At 44.4% G+C, this 6,852-nt stretch overlaps 1 long non-coding RNA gene across 1 annotated transcript; it reads left to right on the forward strand.

Annotated features, from left to right (window-relative positions):
* Nucleotides 1-1,098: 1,098 nt before the first annotated feature.
* Nucleotides 1,099-5,533, forward strand: LOC114029111. Its single transcript, XR_003567444.1, has 3 exons — nucleotides 1,099-1,159; nucleotides 2,328-2,473; nucleotides 5,469-5,533. It is a non-coding gene; the product is annotated as an uncharacterized LOC114029111 (long non-coding RNA).
* Nucleotides 5,534-6,852: the final 1,319 nt, after the last annotated feature.

Raw genomic sequence — 6,852 nt, forward strand, 5'->3', positions numbered from 1 at the left:
GGCAGCAGGTGTAAATACATTTTTTAAGGAGTTTGACTGAGAAAGGGAAGAGAACTATAAGAAGGCAGTTTGACGGGACAGTAGAGTCTAGTCAAGGTTGTTTTTTGTTAAAAAAAAAAAAGACTTGAGCATGTTGAAGGAAGTAAGAGAAATGAACATATAAAGAGAGGTTGGAGATTTGTGAGAGAGTGAGGAGATAGATGATTGAGGATATGATTTGCTGGAGAAACTGAGAGGTGATGAGATCAAGTACACAAAGTGAGAAGTTGGCCTTGGCAGGCAGAAAGGCCACTTCTGTGTGTCAGAGAATATGGAGAAAGGAGAAGAGAGTGGGAGGTGATGTCAAGTTTTGAGATGAAGATCAAAGGAAAAGAGGAAGCTCACAGAGAATGGCCTACATTTTCTCAATAAAGACTCAGCTGAGAGTAATCAAGTGAGGGGCACATGTGGGAGACTTGAGGAGGGAAGGGAAGGTTTGGAATAGCTTCTGTGGAAAATAAGATAGGGAATTAATTATGGGGGGGGGGAGAAGGACTGCTTGCTGCAGGAGAGCCCAGCTGCTGTTGGACAACATGAATTGTAATTGGGGTGGAGCTGCATTGTATTCCTCTTCTGGAAGAGACCTGGATTCTCACTTCATGAAGGAATCAGTGGAGAGTGGAATAGCAAACTACTCCTGGCTTGTTTGGGTTTTCCTGACTCACTCATCCTTTCCAGGCCTCCCCACTGCTGGTTCTGGGAGATCCCTTCTTGAAAGAGACAGGTGGTGGCCCTTGAGGAGGAGAGCTGAACTAGAGACATCACAAGAATAAAGGGAGGAGACTAGGTTAGGTAATGGCCCCATCTGCCTAACCCTTCCATGGAGACACTGCTCTCCAAAAGGGGCAGAACAAATTCTCCTGTGTCCTCTCTGGTTCTTCTGTGCTTTGAACCCTTTCCATCCAGAGTCTACTTTCACACAGGTCGATTCTCACAGGCCTCTGCTAAGAGGAAAGGCTATTTTAGAGAGGGGGAGTGGCAGAAAGGGAGGTGGGGGGGGAGGCTAAAGAATACCATGATTTTGCCTATTTAGATAACCCAGTGACCCCTTTGCCTTTCAGATGGATGACATTTACCAAAACATCTCTCACTATGCTGGTGTGGAGATCAAGAAGCTTTCGTAAGTCTTTGCCATCTTTGGGGAAGCAGAGCCACGTAGGGTGGGAAGTTACATGGTGTGGGTGCCCTATCAGTGTGCAGTATTCTCCTTCCTCACCTCAACATCCTTCAAGGATGAATCAATCAGCTAGCAAGACCTCATTGCTTGCTGAGGATACAAAGAAAAAGCACAACAGCCCTTGCCTTCTCATTTAGAGCAATAGGTAAATATAAGATAAAGATAAGAGTAGAACAAGGGAACCTTAGAGAAGAAATCACCAGCAGCAGAAGATGGATGGGAAGTAAGGGAGACCGGGGGACACCGCCTACAGAAGGGAGTGTTTGAGTTTTGAAGGAAAACAGGGATTCTAAGAGGAAGCAGGAAAGCAGAGGAGCATTCCAGGCATGGGGGGCAGCAGAGCAAAGTCCCATTGATGGGAGATGGAGTGTGTGTTTAAGGAACGGCAAGAAGGCCCGTACATGGCTGGAGTGTACAATTCACGTACATTCGTGTACATGATGTACAAAGGAATACGTAAGAAGACCAGAAAGATAGGAAGGACCAGGTTGTAACGACCTTTAAATGCCAAACAGGAATTCATTATTTCATTCTAGGGGTAAATAGAGTCACGAGAGTTTATTGAGTAGGGAGGTGACATGGTCAGAACTCTATTTTACGCAAATCTTTCTGACAGTTCTGTGGAGGAAGGATTGGAATGGGGAGAGATGTGAAGCAAGGAGACCAGTTAGAAGGCTATTGCAATAGTCCAGGCTTAGAGGTGATGAAGGTCTGAGCTCAGGGAGCGGCAGCCTTAGTAGAGTGAAGGGGGTATACCAAACGGATGTTGTAGAAAAAGAAACAACAAGATTTGGCAACTGGGGTAAGAGAGAATGAGGAGAGGAGGATGACACCTAGATTGTGGAGGCTAAGGAAGGAGTGGCTATGAGTCTGAATTCTGAATGACACCTGGATAAAGGACGTTCCAGGTTGTCCCCCATCTCCATGAAGGGAGTTTCCTCTAGAGGGAAGAGGGCCTAGCTGAGAGCAGACATTGTGGCTCAAGCACTCTATTCTGTATGAAGCCTTACGTGGCCCCTCCTCCCCAATGTGGTTGTCAGGTTGGCCTGGTTACCAACCCCACTCAGGCACTGAGAAGATGATGAGATGACCTCGTCTCTTCTTTTCTCAGAAATGGCAGTGTACTGGTGGACTATGATGTGATCCTGTCAACAAGTTTCACCCCAGATTACAAGACAGAATTGCAAGCTATCGCAAAGAAGGTAGAGGAAACAATTAAAACAGTAACCAAAGAGCAAGCAGACACAGGATGCACAAGTAAGTGCCCCATCTCACCCCTGCTCACTTAACTTTTTTCCTGATTACCCTCCTCTACATACATGATGCACAAACTGCCTCTACACTTGTCTTTGTTCCCCCTGGGTCAGTCACTGTATCTGTGACGTGTTCCCTCTCCCTTTGATTTTTTTTTCTCTTTTAATTTATTTATTTTTAGTTTTCAACATGCGCTTCCACCAGACTTTGAGTTCCAGATTTTCTTCCCATCTTGTTCCTCCCCTAACCCCAAGACAGGGTGCATTTTGAATACCCCTTCCCCTCTCTGTCCTCCTATGTCCCCCACCTTCTCTTATCCCCTTCCCCTTCTATTTTCCTGTAGGGCAGGATAGATTTCTATACCCTATTGCCTGTATATCTTATTTCCCAGTTGCATGTGAAAACAAATTTTAAGATTTGTTTTTCGGGCAGCTAGGTGGTGCAGTAGATAGAGCACCAGCCCTGAAGTCAGTAGGACCTGAGTTCAAATCCAGCCTCAGACCAAACGCTTGACACTTAACTAGCTGTGTGACCCTGGGCAAGTCACTTAATCCCCATTGCCTAAAAGAAAAAAAACAGAACATTTGTTTTTAAAACTTTGGGCTCCATATTTTCTCCCTTCCTCCCTTCCCGCCCACCCTCATTGAGAAGGCAAGCAACTCCATACGGGTTATACATGTGTAGTCAGGCAAAATACTTCCATAATAGTCATGCTGTAGAAAACTATATTTCCCTTCATCCTATCCCACCCCCCATTTATTCTATTCGGTATTTTGACCCTGTCCCTCCTTAGAAGTTTTTATTTCTGATTACCCCCTCCCCCAATCTATCCTCCCCTCTATCATTCTCCTGCAATCTTGTCCCTTTTCCCCCATTTTCTTGTATGGTAACAGAGATTTCCGTACCCAACTGAATGTGTATGTTATTCCTTCCATAAGCCAAATCTGATGAGAATAAGATTTACTCATTCCCTCTCACTGTCCCCCACTTCCCCTCCACTGTAAAAGCCTTTTCTTGTCTGTTTTATGTGAGATAATTTACCCAATTCTACCTCTCCCTTTCTCCTTCTCCCAGTATAATCCTCTCTCACCCCTTAATTTTGTTCTCCAGATATCACCCCATCATCTTCAACTCACCCTGTGCCCTCTATCTATCTATCTATCTATCTATCTATCAATTTAACTATATATTTAATTTTTTTCTCTCCAACTACCCTAACACTGACAAAGGTCTCATGAATTACAAATATCATCTTTCCATGTAGAAATGTAAACAGTTCAACTTTCATAAGTCCCTTATGATTTCTGTTTCCTGTTACCTCTTCATGCTTCTCTTGAGTCTTGTATTTGAAAGTTGAATTTTCTATTCAGCTCTGGTCTTTTCATCAAGAATGCTTGAAAGTCCTCTATTTCACTGAATGTCCATTTTTTCCTCTGAAGGATTATACTCAGTTTTGCTGGGTAGGTGATTCTAGGTTGTAGTCCTAATTCCTTTGCCCTCTGGAATATCATACTCCATGCCCTCAAGTCCTCTAATGTAGAAGCTGCTAAATCTTGTGCTATCCTGATTGTGTTTCCATAATACTTGCATTATTTCTTTCTGGTTGTTTGCAATATTTTCTCCTTGACCTTCTCCCTTTGTATTTAGTGAATTTTTACCCCTCTTTTCAAGGCCAACTCAAAACCCACTTCCCATGGAAAACCTGCCACTGGGTTTCTTGTCCTTAACAACCTTTTCCCCCTCCTACCCCCCACCTCAGACCTTGAAGACATAAGACCTCTCTAATAATGGCCATCACAAATTATGTATTTGCTATTTCTCTGTGTTTTTATTTTTCTACCACTGTAAATTCCAGGAGGGCAGCATCATCTCCAGCACCAGAAACCAACGTTCCCCCCATTTTCTTTTGGGTTCAGACTTATGATTTCATCAGTGTGAGGGAACTAGCAGTGTGGAAACTCCCTCCACCAATCCAGATTCTCATCTCCTTTGTGATACAGTCTTAGAGTTGCCTGGGCCACTGAGAAGTTAAGTGACTTGCCTGTGGTCTCACATCAAGTATGGCAGGATTTGAACCCAGGTCTTCCTAACTCCCACCTCAGTCCTTTAGCCTTTATACCATATCATCTATCCTTTTGCACACAGTAGGCAATTAATAAATGTCTGTTAAATTGTATTGAATCTCCTGAGACAGAAGGAAGGAAGAGATCCTGCAGGGAGCTCTTTGTCTCAAATTATCACTTTTCCATGACCCTGCGTATCTCTCCCATCTGAGGGAGAAGGGGTAAGAGGACAGAACCCAAAGCAGATAAAGTCCCAACTGGACACTCCTTAAAGCCCAACTAGGGCTCACCTACTTTGAGGAACTGGCAATCAGAAATGTGGGAAGGAAGGAACAAGCATTTATTAAGCAACTATTATATGCCAGGCACTATGTTAAGCACATTACAAATATTTCATTTGATCCTCACAATAACCCTGGGAGACAGGTGCTATTATTACCCCCATTTTACACATGAGGAAATTGAGGCAGAGGGTAAGTGACTTGCCCAGTATCAGACAGCTAGTAAGTGTCTGAGTCAAGAGTTGAACCCAGGACTTCCTAACTTGAGGCCCAGCACTCTATGCTAAGCTCCCTTGAAGACAAAGAAAAGATATCAGGTGTAGATTCAGAGATATTATAGCCCAACTATCAGAAAACCAGCTTCTTGCAGGAGACTCTCAGTAGCCACAGTGCCAGGATGGAGGTGGGCTTGTGGAAAAGGGCTGGAAATGGAAATGGAAATGGAAATGGGAAAAAATTCAGGGAAGGAAAGAATTTCAAAGGGTTGAGTATCTGAAGCCTGAGGGTCTGGGTTCTGAAGAACAAAGGTAGAAAGAAAGTATTCCCTCTCCTCCCCACCTCCTAAGGGGCTTATCCTCCCTCTTGGAGAAGAAGCCTTCAACAGAAAAGCCCTGAGACAAGGGGAGATTTACTCTTGGTTTTACTCCTTCACAGAAGATTTATGTTTGAACCCCAACAAGACATCAGTGGATGAGCCTACATTTTCTTATGACCCTCTGGGTATGTAAACCTAAAGCAGAGGTGGGGCAGGGGTTAGGGTGAGCTCTGGAGCCCACCCTGGGGGAAGAGTTCTTCCTTTGTACTATTTATTCCCTTCACCTTCTCCCTTAGTGGAATGCCAAAAGACAGCTGGAGAATATAAGGAATTCTTCTACATTGACTATGAGGAGGAAAAACCACAGTGTATTAACAGATGCATGCAGGGTTTCAACTCATCACTGAACTGCAACCAGGGAAAGTGTCACTTCCAGCAGAGTGGGTCTCGGAAAGGACCTCGATGCCTGTGAGTTCCCAGGCCCTCCTAATAGCCTCCCTCCTTCTCCTAGCCCCATCTGGGACCTCCCTGGACTGCATCCCTGAACCAGACTTCCCCCTATCCTTCCAGAGGAGCAGATTTTGATCTACCAGGCTAAAACCCTGTGGTCACATCTATAACAATCCTAGCCTCTTATTGGTAAGAGTGCCCTCTCACTGCCTGCCATCTTGACTTGGCCCTTGCCCTCAAGGTGCTGATGAAGGAAACCACATTCACTTTCTTGGACAGCTCTTGGAGAGCTCCCAGCCTGAATGGAAGGAATATGGTAGCCACCATTCAACTGTGAAGGAGGACATACCCACACAAAGAAGAAAAAAGCACAAAACCCAAATCACCCTAACATAAAAGCAAAGAAATTATCAATTGGCAGGGATGTGCCAGGAGCCACCTCAAACTGGTTTAACATGCTTAAATTTTCTGTGTGAACAATCACACCTCAGAAACGTCAATGCTACATACAGGTCAGGGCTTGATTTGTTGTGTTGTGGATTCTCTAGACTGAAGAAAGTGCTAATAATGCAGATTTAACTTAAGTGTGTGTGTGCACACTTTTCCCCCCTGAGAGTCAAGTTGTTAAAAATTTCCCAGTGCACTTTAGTATTGCTCTATAAACACTGTTGGAACTCAGCAAGAGGGTAGTAGAAGGCTCAGGGAAAGAAATCATCACCAGACTGGACGCCAATAATAATATTAAGCCATTTAGATAGTTCTTTGGGGTTGGTGACGTGCTCTACAGCCATTATCTTATTTGAGCCTCACAATGGACCTGACTGCATCTTTCCTGAAAAGACCCCAGGAAGGGGGCAAGTCAATGGAAGGACTAACATGTGTCATTGAAGTAGACTTCTGGGAAGGAAAGGAGCACTGAGCAGATTTGAAGAGGGGAAGAGCAGGATATGATGTGGAGGGTTGGGGAGGGTGTCCCCCATGTGGTAGTAGATAGATGGGAAAAATGAAAATAGAGTTTTGTCTGGATAGATTGTGCTGGGGTATCTGAAGATG

The sequence above is a fragment of the Vombatus ursinus genome, unplaced genomic scaffold (genome assembly GCF_900497805.2).
Source record: "Vombatus ursinus unplaced genomic scaffold, bare-nosed wombat genome assembly UNPS02005106.1, whole genome shotgun sequence".
In the NCBI taxonomy this organism is placed as follows: domain Eukaryota; kingdom Metazoa; phylum Chordata; class Mammalia; order Diprotodontia; family Vombatidae; genus Vombatus; species Vombatus ursinus.